This window comes from Photinus pyralis, unplaced genomic scaffold (genome assembly GCF_008802855.1).
Source record: "Photinus pyralis isolate 1611_PpyrPB1 unplaced genomic scaffold, Ppyr1.3 Ppyr1.4_LG1, whole genome shotgun sequence".
Taxonomy (NCBI): domain Eukaryota; kingdom Metazoa; phylum Arthropoda; class Insecta; order Coleoptera; family Lampyridae; genus Photinus; species Photinus pyralis.
Genome location: NW_022170249.1, coordinates 35,390,478 through 35,404,233, shown reverse-complemented (window position 1 = coordinate 35,404,233; position 13,756 = coordinate 35,390,478). Strand labels below are relative to the sequence as shown.

General features: G+C 35.9%; 1 protein-coding gene and 1 long non-coding RNA gene across 8 annotated transcripts in view; one reads left to right on the top strand and one right to left on the bottom strand.

Moving 5' to 3' along the window:
* LOC116160483 overlaps nt 1-13,756 on the bottom strand; it is a 321,930-nt gene that overhangs the window by 255,964 nt on the left and 52,210 nt on the right. The gene's annotated exons all lie outside the window — the stretch shown is intronic.
* Nucleotides 8,034-8,987, top strand: LOC116160485. The gene is made up of 3 exons (XR_004143228.1): nt 8,034-8,339; nt 8,393-8,674; nt 8,729-8,987. It is a non-coding gene; the product is annotated as an uncharacterized LOC116160485 (long non-coding RNA).

Genomic DNA, 13,756 nt, shown 5'->3' with positions numbered 1-13,756 from the left:
ATTATTCATATTATGCATGAAATGCTGATATTTGAAGTGTGGTTGCTCCAGTTATTGAGTCATGTTTGTTTGTTATACTGTACAGGTGGTAGTGCCTTTATATTGTTTTGTTAAGTATTTATTGATGTATTCATGTAAGGGTATATTATCGAACGTGTTGTGGCTCTGTATGTACACATTAAGAGTTTCTTCCGTGAATTAAGCAACTCATACAGTCCGATTCTTCGCTATTTCTAATAATAAATGCCTTTATTTCATTACCTTGCATAAATATATAAATTACAATTAAATAAGATGCAATGTAAAATAAAAATTTTAATGAAGGTAAAGAAACTTAGTGGCGAGGTTCAGCATTGGGAGACAGCTCCACTTGCTGATCTTCCACCTAACCACGAAAACATATCTAACCAAAAGAAAAGACAAAGATAACAAGCTGCAACAATTACCTAGATAATGTAAATATGTTTCGCTCAACAGCGAGGCCCAATCTCAAATCAAGAACCTTGAAATGAATATACCAAAGGATTTTTTCAAATTTGTTTGAAATGCGCAAAAAAAGCAGCAAACAACCATTTCAAAGTACTTTTTTGATCAACATAAAATATTTGGTTTGCAGCACCCTTTTATTGCAAAATCCCATAATGAATTTGGCTTGTTTATAAAGACATGGCCCACTAAGGTTTAGAATCGCTGAAAAAAGGCCGGTTTTATAAAGATATTCATTATACAAAATTGGAATTAACGAAACAATTGAGCACTATTAAGTAAGACTCAGTGTGTCTGAACGGGGGCCTTGACATCTTTCTTGGGGGACACGAACGAAAGACAGAATATTGGTAAGCCACGGAAACTTTTCAGTGGGTCACGAAAATTCACTTCTACAATATCTTACTAAAATATTAAAATTAAATAAATTTACCAAAAATTGTCAGTACAAAAACTATACCACAATAACCCCTTATCCTTGTTTGTGTTATCTCAGTGTACCTTTCCCAGGAACAATAAATCCTAATCACAACTTTAAATTTAAATGTTTATAAACGGCAAACGCACAAGGCAATTGATAGACGCGATACCGGAAAATGTTTGTTATTTTTTTTCTAACACGACTAACACCCCTCTACCGCCTACCAGGATTATTTTTCAGTAGAGATTAGTTTTTCTACAACTTTCAACGACGCATTAAAAAAAACATTTTAGCGTCAAAACAAAATGAGCTTGAAAATGGTTTCTTTTTTGTTCAGTCTGAGGAAGACGTAAATGAGTCTAAAAACACGTATAAAGCTACTAAAATTTAAAAAAAAGGTTGAGAAACACTAAAATAAGTAAGGTATCAACAGTATCCGCTACTTTTCCTGAACCTACTGATCATTGCTGAGTACGGTACAATCGTAAGTAGATACGACACCGTTGCCTTTTTGCCTTGAACGAAACTCTGCATGTATCGGTATTGCAAACTAGATTTCGCGTAAATTAGGAGGTATTTTGACACCCCCATACTCTTATCCCCGAATTGCCTCCTTGGGGATATCATAAACGATGTATTTATTTTGAAGTTGAAGGGCTAACTTCACGAGGGAGCATTTTTTCGCGGGAAATTTATTTTAGATGTCAAAATGAAAGTTACTTCGTATATATTTTATTACAGAGACGCCTACGTTAGCAGAATTATTATGTCAAATGAACTGGATTCGTTCCAAACCGAATCCACAAAAGAAAACAAGACAAAATTGATTCAACACGCCGATGCTGGATGTGATAATGTAGTTTTAAAATAATTTTTAAGTTTCTGGTATGTTAATGTACCTGCTCGACAAAACAACGCATGTGCCAAAAAATGTTCGCTTTTCGCTTCATTCTTCGCTACAATGCGTGGATTTATAAATATATATTAATGAAAGATTGATCGACTCTGTACACAGCAAACGCAAGGGCCTACGGCGAATTATAAAAAAATAATTAATCACGCGCGTAGGTAACACCATACAACTCTCATCAATCATTGCGAAAAGCCAATGGGCGTTGATACTTTGCAACAAAATGTCGCTCTATTTTTATGCAATGATTATTTTTAAGAAGCGAAAATAACTTTCGGTAAGAATATAAATAAAGTTGTTTCCATCATTTCCAGCTTTCACACTTAAAGCACGAGAAACAGAAACATCAAAAGCATCTCGAAAATAAAGTATAGAGTCACATTTTTGCATTATTCACGAAAGTAATATAAAATATAGCAGGGAACCCATTGTTTATTCAAATACAAAAGCCTGCAGCGGGATCGTAAACTTAATAGCTTTATCTCATTCTTCAATATCAAATTTATTTAGAGCAGTGCGCTCCAAAACAAAGTCGTAACAAAGAATATAGGTTAGGAAAGAATTCGACATATGGAATCGACATCTCTTACCCGATAGTTACTTTACGTGATTAAATGGGGAGTGCTCGGAAACTAAAAGCTACGTCGTATAGCAAGCTCGTGTTATATCCGTGTACACTTTTGTGTTCAAATAAAAGTCAACAAAAATTTATCTTTTAATTTCGTCACGTTTTTCTTAGGTACTTACATCTAATTAAATGGGGGACGGTTATAATCACAACATGTTTCAATTTTAAGCCAGTGGCAAGAAAGTTAATATAACATCCCTCTTGTGTAGATCAGTTTTCTGATTTGTCCTGGACCAATTAATATTTACAAATGATTAAACTTTTAACAGGTTCTGTCTGCGCTGGACGGAAATTCCACAATTCTACGCAAAAAGGATGAACGGGAACAATTTAATGAAAAATAATTATAGCAATTGTAAAGACTAGATTAAATTTGCATTCATATCATCGTTGGCGTGGCTTCCACCGTATCCACCTGCTCACTAAAATAAGATTTCTATTCATTTGCAGCTTTGTAAAATACCAAATAATTTCAAATATTTCATCTATTTCATTTTAAATTAAATGGTTGTGCTCCATTTTAAAATTAAGAACTGAAAAAAAATACCTCACTGCATTTTGTACTGGGAAGAGTGTGTGTTGGTATTTGAGCATTAGTTTTAGTTTGGGTTAAATCCAATATGCAATAGCAAGGGTTGCAACGTTTGTGATACAAGAAATGATTTATAAAGTTTACAAGATCAATAAGCAGCGGAAGCTGCCCACAAAAATGTAGTCCCCTACTGTATTAAGAAAATTCGTTCTTAAGTGGAAATTTCTTTTAATCATAAGAGTATATGAATCTTGATATACGCTAGTTTTGTTTTTTAATCCTCAATCCTTGATAATATTAGTGATAAACTTAATATGTAGCAATTTTCATAAATTATGAGCCAGTATAGTGATAGGGAGAAGGGGGGTGTAGAAAGAATGGATATGAATTAAAAAAAATTGTAATAAATTGACAAGTTGTCCCATTTCATATAAAAAGCGAAATTTTAGCCTGAAAATAAAGAAAAAAAAAAGAAAATGTCCTTTTGTCGATTCTAGTTAACAAAGACAAGGCGATACACTATAAAAAGAAAGAGGATGCGAAAATAGGCCCAAAGGAATTTAAAGCAAAGGAACTGTAAAATCAACAAAACTTGGAAAAAAGGATCGAGGAGTTTTCCGATGCAATTGTCAGTGTAATAAAAGAAAAACAAAAAAGAAGGTGTCCTTTTATCGCTTCTTGTTAACAAAGGCAAGGATATACCATAAAAAGAAAGAGATTGCGAAAATAAGCCCAAAGGGAATTACAAAGGAACTGTAAAACCAACAAAACTTGGAAAAGGAAAGACCCGGCATCGAGAAGGGATTTTCCGATACAAACATCTGTGTAATAAAAGAAAAACAAAAAAAGAAAATGTCCTTTTGTCGAAGTCTCTGTTTTGTCGATTCTTGTTCACAAAGGCAAGGATACACCATAAAAAGAAAGAGGATGCGAAAATAGGCCCAAAGGAGTTTAAAGAAAAGGAACTGTAAAAACAACAAAACTTGGAAAAAAGGAAAGACTCAGAATCGAGGAGTTTTCCGATGCAAATGTCAATGTAGATAAATGACATTACAAAAAAGAACTTTTTAATTGTTAAATTTTGTACTTAAAGTTGAGTTTCAACTGTCCGTAGGTATCCTCGCATTCGCGGAGAAGCTAAAAATCCACGCTAGAAAATTAAGGTAGCACCACAGACTCCTCGATCCCTCAGCCGAGGAGAGTGACTCCTCGATCCCTCAGCCGAGGAGAGTGCGCCCTATTTACCGCGTCAAACTTTCCTCCAAGCCCGGACGGTGTTGACAGGTCCGTCCTATAGAAAAGGTAAGCGCCATTGTGCATGATGTGCGGAGGTAACCAGGTTATCTTCATAACTCGATTTATCCCAAAAAACCACGGTAGCTCCGGAAAAGTCCGGTGCGAGTGGACAGCATCCAATAACACCTGTTAGGCCCTCAGAAATCATCGGAGTACCTTCAACCGCAATGCTCCCGATAACCAAAAATGATTGCGCAAATCACCCACCGAAACATTCACCAGGAGGGTCGATATTAAGACATTGCCAACCCTGGCAAAGCCTTGTCGCAATTAAAGAACAACGTTAAAAACGGTGACTTTCAGAGCAATAGGGAAACTCCCGCAGAGAGCCCTAATCATAGACAGCCTCTCATGCAAGCAGCAACCGGCGCTGCAAGCCAAATTTGGCCAAATTACACGGTTCGTGAGCTGGGGTCACAGCGACGCCATAACAGCGTCAACTGTAAACTGTAGACCTTTCGAAGAACGAAAAGAACACCTTGGTGGAACTCCGACTCGCAGGTTCTTTAATAGAGCCATGCGAACTAAGTTGCCTGCCGACTGGAAAGGTTTGAAAATTGTTCAGCGCAGGTATAAGGACCATATTCGAAAGTCTAGACGAGGAGCATGGAGGACCTTCTGTGGTAACACGGAGGGTCTTCCTGAAGTTCTAGATATCGATGGTGTGCCACGTTCGATGTGAGGCTGCTGAAAGCTTTAGAATGGATGAGTCAATCGTAAGATGAGTCACCACCTAGAGTCATTATATCCTCAATCGAGACGACGGAAATGAGCTCATCGTACCATTGCTCTGGTACCTGATGCTAGACAGGCTCTTCCGCAACAGAGCGTATACACAGGGAGACACAGACGATCTCGCCACTATTATAACGGGGAAGTTTTTAAACACCGTGCAAGAGATCATGCAGGGGACCTTTGGACAGGTCGATAGGTGGAGCAGAAGCCATGGCCTCTCCGTTAATTCTCACTCTCTCGGATAGGGAGTAGTGACTGAACTCAGAGATCCCGTTCCTCAAACCTGAGGGGCTTGTGTGGCTTACAAGCAGGCCTGCGGAATAAGGGGCAACGAAAAGGCTGGACGAGCTGGCTCGAGAAGGAAATGGTGGGGTCTTCGTCGGGTCCGAGCCTACAACTACTCTTGTCAGGGACAGGATTACAGACTGGGTGACCAATCAATTCCAGGCTCAGCCGCAACAAGGTAGTCCAGGACCTTTAACAGCTCCTTGGTTAGAGATTTGGAACCGAGGAGGGTGAAGCAACTTAGGTTAAAAAGGGTCCTATACTTTATTGAGAGGAACTGACTCTGAACCTTATGAATATGAATATGAAAAGTCAGTACTACACTTGAAACCACTCATAAACAAAGATTCGAGGGCCGTAATGGCGTAATCAAAATAGAACATGGGTTGAGCAGCAACAACCTCCTCAGTTTTTGCCATTAATAAGCCTCCTTGCATTTGATGGTCTTGCAGAGCATTGCCTGGAGTAATAGTCGTTAGCTAGCCATGACATCAAAAGTGTCTTCGCCTGATTGTCAAAAGAAACAACTTTCCAAACCGGAGTGAGTCCACGAGTTAACAGCGAAAGCTTCAAACACTGTTATATTATACCTGATGCCAAAGTCATATTAGACAATGTGAAATGGCCTGTCTTTTTCCTGGTCTATTTATTACTTTGTTTTGCCTTATTATCTGGAAGTACATCGCGTAAAGGCTCATCTTGCACGAACAAGACAGGATCAAGGAAATTCAAAACGAGAAGCACAAGGAATTTTTTAATAGCAAATAACTTTTCCAAAATAGCTGTCGCGAAATGTAAGTGTCAGGTATAAGAAACATGTAGGTCGTAAGAGCACGTAAATTGGGTATACGGCGTGTTTCAATTCAATTTGGTTACTATACAGCATACAATATAGATTTAGTCAAAGTATTAATATTCTACAAATCATGGTTTAGGGGATTGGGAATAACTAATGAATAATTGCACAATAGTGTTTGTGTATTCTAATTGGAAATTACTAAATTCTAATTTATGTGGATTACGTCGGCAAAAACCTTTGCAAAACAAGATTACAGAATGAGTTACGGTGCGCCTTTATTTACTGCAAAATTGGTTAAAACGCAAAAAAAGCGAACGGTGTAATTTCGCAAATATATTAGTTTTGTAAAACATCAAAGGTATAAAAACGAGGTAACTATATTACACAAAGTAATTAAGTAGGCACCAACGAACCACAACTTGCAAAATTATTTTAGAGTTACGGCACGAAGTACAGGTTTAATTGAAGGTATAATAAAAACGGCAAGCTCGTTTCTGTTTCGCAATGAAGACAAATGTGCACAGTGTGGTATCCGAAAGCTTTGAATTGAGGGTGTAAACGGAAAACGTTAACATGACATGTGCTGTGGTTTTAGTTCTAAACATCAAGGAGACTAATGAACTTAAAGTAATGACGTACAGGGCACTTCAACATCGTATGCTTTAAAATTTATTAATACTTGAATTTTTATTAAAAGTTTCCCTTGAGACTAGAGGAAAAATGTCTTACTTCACTTAAATTCGCAAATTGACTTTACTTTAATTCTCAACTGAAAGGTGACTCTTTCTTTTACTTTTGTTTGACGGAAACTTAAAGTAAATTCTTTTAAGGATTTCTCGTGGTTAGCATTAGACATAGTAGAAGCCAATTTGACATTGTCGCTCTACTGAAGGAATTAGCGCTGCGAATTCTACTCGTTGACCGGATTTTCTTAAACCCGGCACGTTCAGAACGGGTATTTGCGAAGTATTAAGTTAAATTACTTTATAATTTCCAAGATTTTAACTTTGTTTATTTTTTGCCAGGCAAATTCATTATTAATGTCGAATAATTAATTCTTGGTTCGTTTATACTGACGAACGATCAACATGCGTTACAAATATAAACAAAGTCGTGCTTGTTAACTTATTGTTTACGTAGGTTAATAGAATGTACCCCCAGGAATATTGGAAATTTATTTTTGCAAATAATGTTAAAATTATAAAGTGAAATCCATGTTTATTGTAAATGTTTATTAAAGCCCAAGGTAATTAAACTGATGGAAACTGTTTGTTCCTACAAAACGAATCAAAATCATGCCATTTTCCACGAACCGTAGAATTTTCGTTCCCATTTTGTGTTTTGTTTGTGTCGTATTAATTTTTAAATTCATCTGTTATTCTGCAGAAAGAATGAAGTTGACCTTTCACAATATTTTTTTCAAGTTTTTTTTGTAGTTTGTTTCTTTCACTACATAAAAATGAAACCCATAGTGTTTATGCAATGAGCCCGTTTAAAATATATTCTCAGTTTCATACGACTCCCGGTTTTATCGGGCTGCCCAAAATAACCGCGTAACAAAAATCATGCACTCCAACCATCACCAAATAAAGAAAAACGCTGTCTCCCGTGTTTAAAGGATCCACTACTTCTATCATAAAAAATAAACTCCTCCATTTAGATTTCGTAAACAAACGGCCAATCAGAACCAAATTTTAATAAAGCCAGCTTCGAAATAAACTACGCACCTGTTGTATTCTTATCGGCGATAATACGTCTTTACAGTGAACCTAAGTTAATTTTACTTTACGCAACGCAATAACGGATGTTCTTATCGCAAACGGTCAGCTAGAACCTGATCTAAATTGAATAATTTACAAAAGAGAAAAAATTACACATCTACACACATTTCTAAAAGGAAAAGCAAAAACTGAAATACAAATCATAGACAAAGCACATTTAGATACATAAGTTAAATGAACAATGATGGAATGATGTGTTGTCTTGGCTAAATGCGTTCCCTACTTCCGTTGGAGGGCGCTAATAGCGGTTTGAACAATGTTTGAACATGCGCATTAGTTATATTGTCATTTATTTAACGCGTAGCGCGTGGTTTTGTTAATCTAACCTAAGTTTGCTGTGTATTTTCACGTGGTAAATATAATTCGTATAAAAGATAACGGTTAAATATTGACTTAATGTTCGTGTTTATGCAGTTTTAATGTGTAGGAAAATTGACTAAGTTAAGGATTAAACTCAACTAATATGGTATTATGCAATAAATACTAGTTAATATTAAATAAACGAATGGACGTCTTTAGGTAATTGTGCTATGATGGATGCTAATACTGTAAAGTACAAGAATAAGTGTTGTGTACCTGGCTGTGATGACAAGGTTTTAAAACGACATCGTTTTCCAAAAGACCTAAATCTTTTAAGGAAATGGATTGAAAATATTAAAGTTCCACATTTAATGGCATTGCAACCGCATCAAGTATATGATACAAAGTTTGTTTGTCAGAAACATTTTGCTCCGGAATATGTGGTCCCTGGAACCAGAAGGGGCCTTCGTCGAGATGCTGTGCCCACTTTACACATATTAGGTATGTAAATTAATGTAGTAATATATGTATAATGTCTAATTAATTGTTACGCAGGCAATGTGGTAGTAGAATCAGCTGTACCCACACGAAATTTATTTGAAGACACAGAAAATGATCCCATGGAAGTGACCGCAACAACAACTGTACCCACACGAAATGTATTTGAAGCCACAGAAAACGTTCCCATGGAAGTGACCGCAACAACAACTGTACCCACACGAAATGCATTTGAAGCCACCGAAAATGTTCCCATGGAAGTGACCGCAACAACAACTGTACCCATATCTTCCTCAATAAAAAAACCGCAAGGTATTTAACTTTTTAACCTATATATTATATTTATGACTAATTTTTACACAATCTGATTAAAATTTCTGGTGCTTACTGAACCATTTACAATTTTCTGCATGATTGACATTTTTGAATTACTAGCTAATTGTAGTAGCCAGTAACAAGCCAGGAACTTTGATGAGCTAGTATAAATCTTGGATTTAAAGATATATTTTTATATGTTTCACGTGAATATAATTTGTTACAGATATAAAAAAGAAAAAAAGGATTTTGCAAGCTGTGAATGTGACCAGACAAATTCAACTAACACCTAATTGTCAAACATTTTATAAAATGGTTACACAATTAAATACCAAAGCCGCAAAATTTCATATCCAACGGGAAAGTTACCGAAAGCGATTGATGCACGCTGAGGCTGTTGCTAAAAATCCAAATTTTGCCAATTTTGCTGATGTGATTAATGAAACTACCTATAAATTTATTCTCCAGCAACTTCGTAACCAATCTTTACCCCCTAAGGCAAGACGTTACACTATAGACGACAAGTTATTAGCGTTAACTGTGCTAAAATCAAGTAGCAAGGGGTATAAGATTTTGTCCAAAATATTTTCCCTCCCATCAAAACACACTCTGCTAAATATGCTGAATAAGGTTCCTTTTCGTCCTGGAGTTAACAAGCAGATATTTGCTAGTTTGAAGGATGTTGTGCAGAAACTTTCTATTAATGAGAGAAAATGTGCCCTTGTGTTTGATGAGATGTCAATTTCTCCTTCCTTGTCGTACAACATAAGAGCTGATTGTTATGATGGCGTAGAAGATTTTGGAAAGGAGAGATTTCCACATTTGGCTGATCATGCCAATGTATTTATGGTCAAGGGAGTATATCGGCAGTGGAAGCAAGCATTATCATTTACATTTAGCAATGGGCCAGTAAAATCATTGCAACTTAAAAAGATGATTGTTGAAATTATAAAGGAGTGTCACAATATTGGCTTTGAGGTAGTGGCAACTATTTGCGATCAAGGTAGTGCAAATTCATCAGCAGTAAATTTACTGATTAAAGAAACAAATGAACATCTCTTGAAAAATGGCATTGAGAACAAATATATAGGATTTCTAGTCGATAATAAAGAAATTGTTCCATTATATGATGTACCCCACTTGTTTAAAGGAATTCGCAACAATTTACTATTGAAAAATTTGCATTTTACAATGAATGATGTGGAGCATGTTGCAAAATGGGAGCACATCGAACAATTATATTTTTTGGACACTGCAGAAGATACACGTTTATTGCCAAAACTTACAGATCGTCATGTGATTGGCAAGAAGATCAATAAAATGAAAGTTGCCTACATGACTCAACTATTTAGTCATGCAGTTGGTGCACATTTACAACGTTTTGCTGGCTGGGGTATGTTACAATTGGAATCTATGATCATTTGTGTATATATACTTTTTTTTAGATACACGTACTCCGCACAATTTACCATTGGAGGCAACACAAACTGGTACATTTATACTATTTATGGACAAGTTATTTGATAGCCTTAACGGAAATAATAAAATCGCCCCACTAAGTAAACCTCTTAAAGGGGGACTGACAATGACATCTGATCATGAACAATTTTGGCGTGATGCAATTAGAGTGTTGGAAAATGCGAAATTTTTTGATTCACAAAAAAAAATATTTTGTAAAGTGCCCTCAATATTAAATTTGGTTAAAACATTAAAAGCCTTCATATACCTAAAGAAAGTATTACTGATAAATAAGATGCAATATATATTACCTCGAGCTTTAAATCAAGATTGCCTAGAAAATTTTTTTGCTAGTATGAGAAGTCATGGAAGGAGAAATATTTCTCCAGATGCTCGTCATTTTATAACTTCATTTAAGGCTTTAATTGTAAATAATTTCATGTCTAGCCATTCTCCTTCTTCTAATTGTGAAGACGATTTCACTGTTGGCGCTTTAGATAATTTAAGATCATTTATTACTGGAGAAGAAGTTCCCGGCATTTGCTTATTAGAAAATAATTTTACGATTGAGACTAGTTTTATTGTATCACATTCAAAAAAACGTCCTATTGCGAAAGCTACTTTAGCGTATGTAGCAGGATATGTAGGTAACAGAATATCAAAAAGTGCAAATTGTTCAGTTTGCAAGGACATGTTAACCACTTCATATGGTAATGTTCCGATGGATGTTATTGAGGCAAGAGAATATAGCAATTCCCGCTTGTTCAGACCTGGGACATACTTGTACCTTGTAATAAGTCAGGCTTGTTCCAGATTATTTTATTTAATTCCACGTCATTGCCACAAGTATGGACTAAATCGGTCGTTAATTGCATTTATAATGGAAACCATTAACTTTGATTTTCTTAAGTGTGAAAAGCATACTGATTTAGGATTACATGTTGTTAAGTTAATTGTGAAAGTTATTTTTTATTTTTGGGGTAAGCAAGTGAACAAAATTTTAAATGGCAATGATGAAAGGTTTGTTAGGTTACTTGCAACTAAGCCAAATATGACCACAATTGATGCAATAAAATTAGAGGCACATAGGAAATATTTATCTAAATTAAAAAACAAAAAAAAGTATAGCATTTAAATTTGTATTCTTAAGTATATTTGTTACAAATTGTATATTAATGAAGTGTTGCAGTATTTTGTATTGTAATAGGTTAGTATTGGTCTAAAAGGTTATGATTAATGTTTGTTTATTCCTAAACTTCATCAATTTAATCCTGATGTAATATATCTTGTATTTATATTGATATGACAGATGATTTTTGTCAATAAATAAATATTAATTTTTGATGTGCTCAATTTCACCTTCTCATTACATTCAGAAACAATTGTATGATTTAAATTGTAGTGTACAGTTCATTTTATCTGAATTTACACTGAAATTTAAATTGCAAGCAGCAAATAAAACCAAACACCCAAGTAGGGGTACCGCACCCGCCCCCCCCCCTGAGATTGTTATTAATTCAAATTTCCCTCTTCAGTGATTTAGTTACCCCTACATCCACCTTAGCGCCACTTTTTCATCCTCATTGGTACTATAGAACATGTCCATCTAAATGTGCTTTGTCTATGATACAAATTCAAACCAAAAGATCACACTACTTTAACGATTGAGGCAAGTCATATATGTAGGCGTACCCTCCACTATAATGTAATTGATCGCTACTAGATGGTGTTTGCTGTTCGAAGACGGAACTGGCGGGTGCCGAGTCGCGGCTTTTATCGCCACATACTTTACATTTGTTAGATTAGATTATACGGATGAGTTAACTGCTCAAAAGGAAATTTTGATTGCGTTTGATATTATGAAATATGAAATCGAAGGTATTTATAATACTCTTTTTGAAGATATTCCAGCCAACAGAGCCGGCTTTAAGCGTAAGCGGTGTAACCCGCCGCTTACGTCGCAAACAGGAAGGGGCGCAAAAATTACACAAGTTTAATGACTGACGGACCACGGACGTAAAAATCCGTACACGGGAGGGAAAAATTGAAAATCATATGGAAGTTAATACATGGTAGGTATAGTATCTTTATTAGCTGCTCCTATTTTTGTACTAATACCTATATTTATTTTTTAGCGCATTTTTTAAGAATTAAAAAAAATGTGCTATTGTTTGCGTTTTGTCCGTCCGGACCCACTTCTACCGTTTTGAACTACTTCTAGGGGAATGGTTGTAGAGTCCTGGAATTTTTTGCAGTGGGTAGCCTATACCTTGAAGGTGTTCCAGACGGCCATCAAATTTCGCTGTTTAAAAGGTCCTCCCCCCCCCCCCCGCGAATTATTTACTGAGATGCTGTTTTTGAAAGTAAAACTTGCATAACTTTTACATACGACAACCAATTGGTCTCAGATTTTGTATACGCATGCCTTTAGTGGTGGAACTAGTTTTAACCTTCATGGTACTACTACTACCAACCATAGCCCTCCTCCTCGACCTCTTATCGCGATCGGGTATATTCCCTTATACCTCAAGAACGGATTGTCGGAAGAGGGTACCCACAAAGGAAGATTGATACGTCTGCAAGAAATATATCCATTGGTGATGTCAAAACAAAAGCTATTTCGGTTTAAAAAAAAGGCGCTTTATCTGCACAAGAGTTGTGCACAATTTATACTTGTTATTTTATTTCCCACAAAATCTTCCCACTTCCTAAGTATATAAGTATCTGTTAGATGAGCGAAGTGGAAGAAGACAGTTCTAAAGAAAGACTCGATACGGCGACAACTCGTGCCCGCTTTTAAAAATAATTGTATACCGGCTGGTCTTAATTTCATCTTGTGAGTTTATGATTCAGCAACCAACAGGTAATTCCTTTTTTTCTCACAATTATTTTACCCCCCTCCGCAACAACACCTTTATCAACAGTTTCACGTGACGCCATTTGCTACTATAATTGTTCAACATGTATCGCCTATCATGTAAACTTTTTGTTTTCAATACAGGTCGAACTATGGTCGAATGATCCAAATCATTCACCTCGGACGAACCCGAGGTGCAAAAGAACCTCAAACTCGATTTTTTAATCAAACTTCGATCGACAGATGCAGAAGTAACAAGTTAAAAAGTAATCGTAAACGATTTACATAAAGCGCATTTCCACTTGCATTCATTTCCCATTTGTAAGATGCAACTTCTGTTAAAATCGTAAAAATCCGGCCACAAATATGAAAAATAGCGTTGCACATGGGCAATCCATTGTTGACGTGCTACTTCAATTTCAGTTTATGAGAAGAATTTCATTTCAATGCTTTTA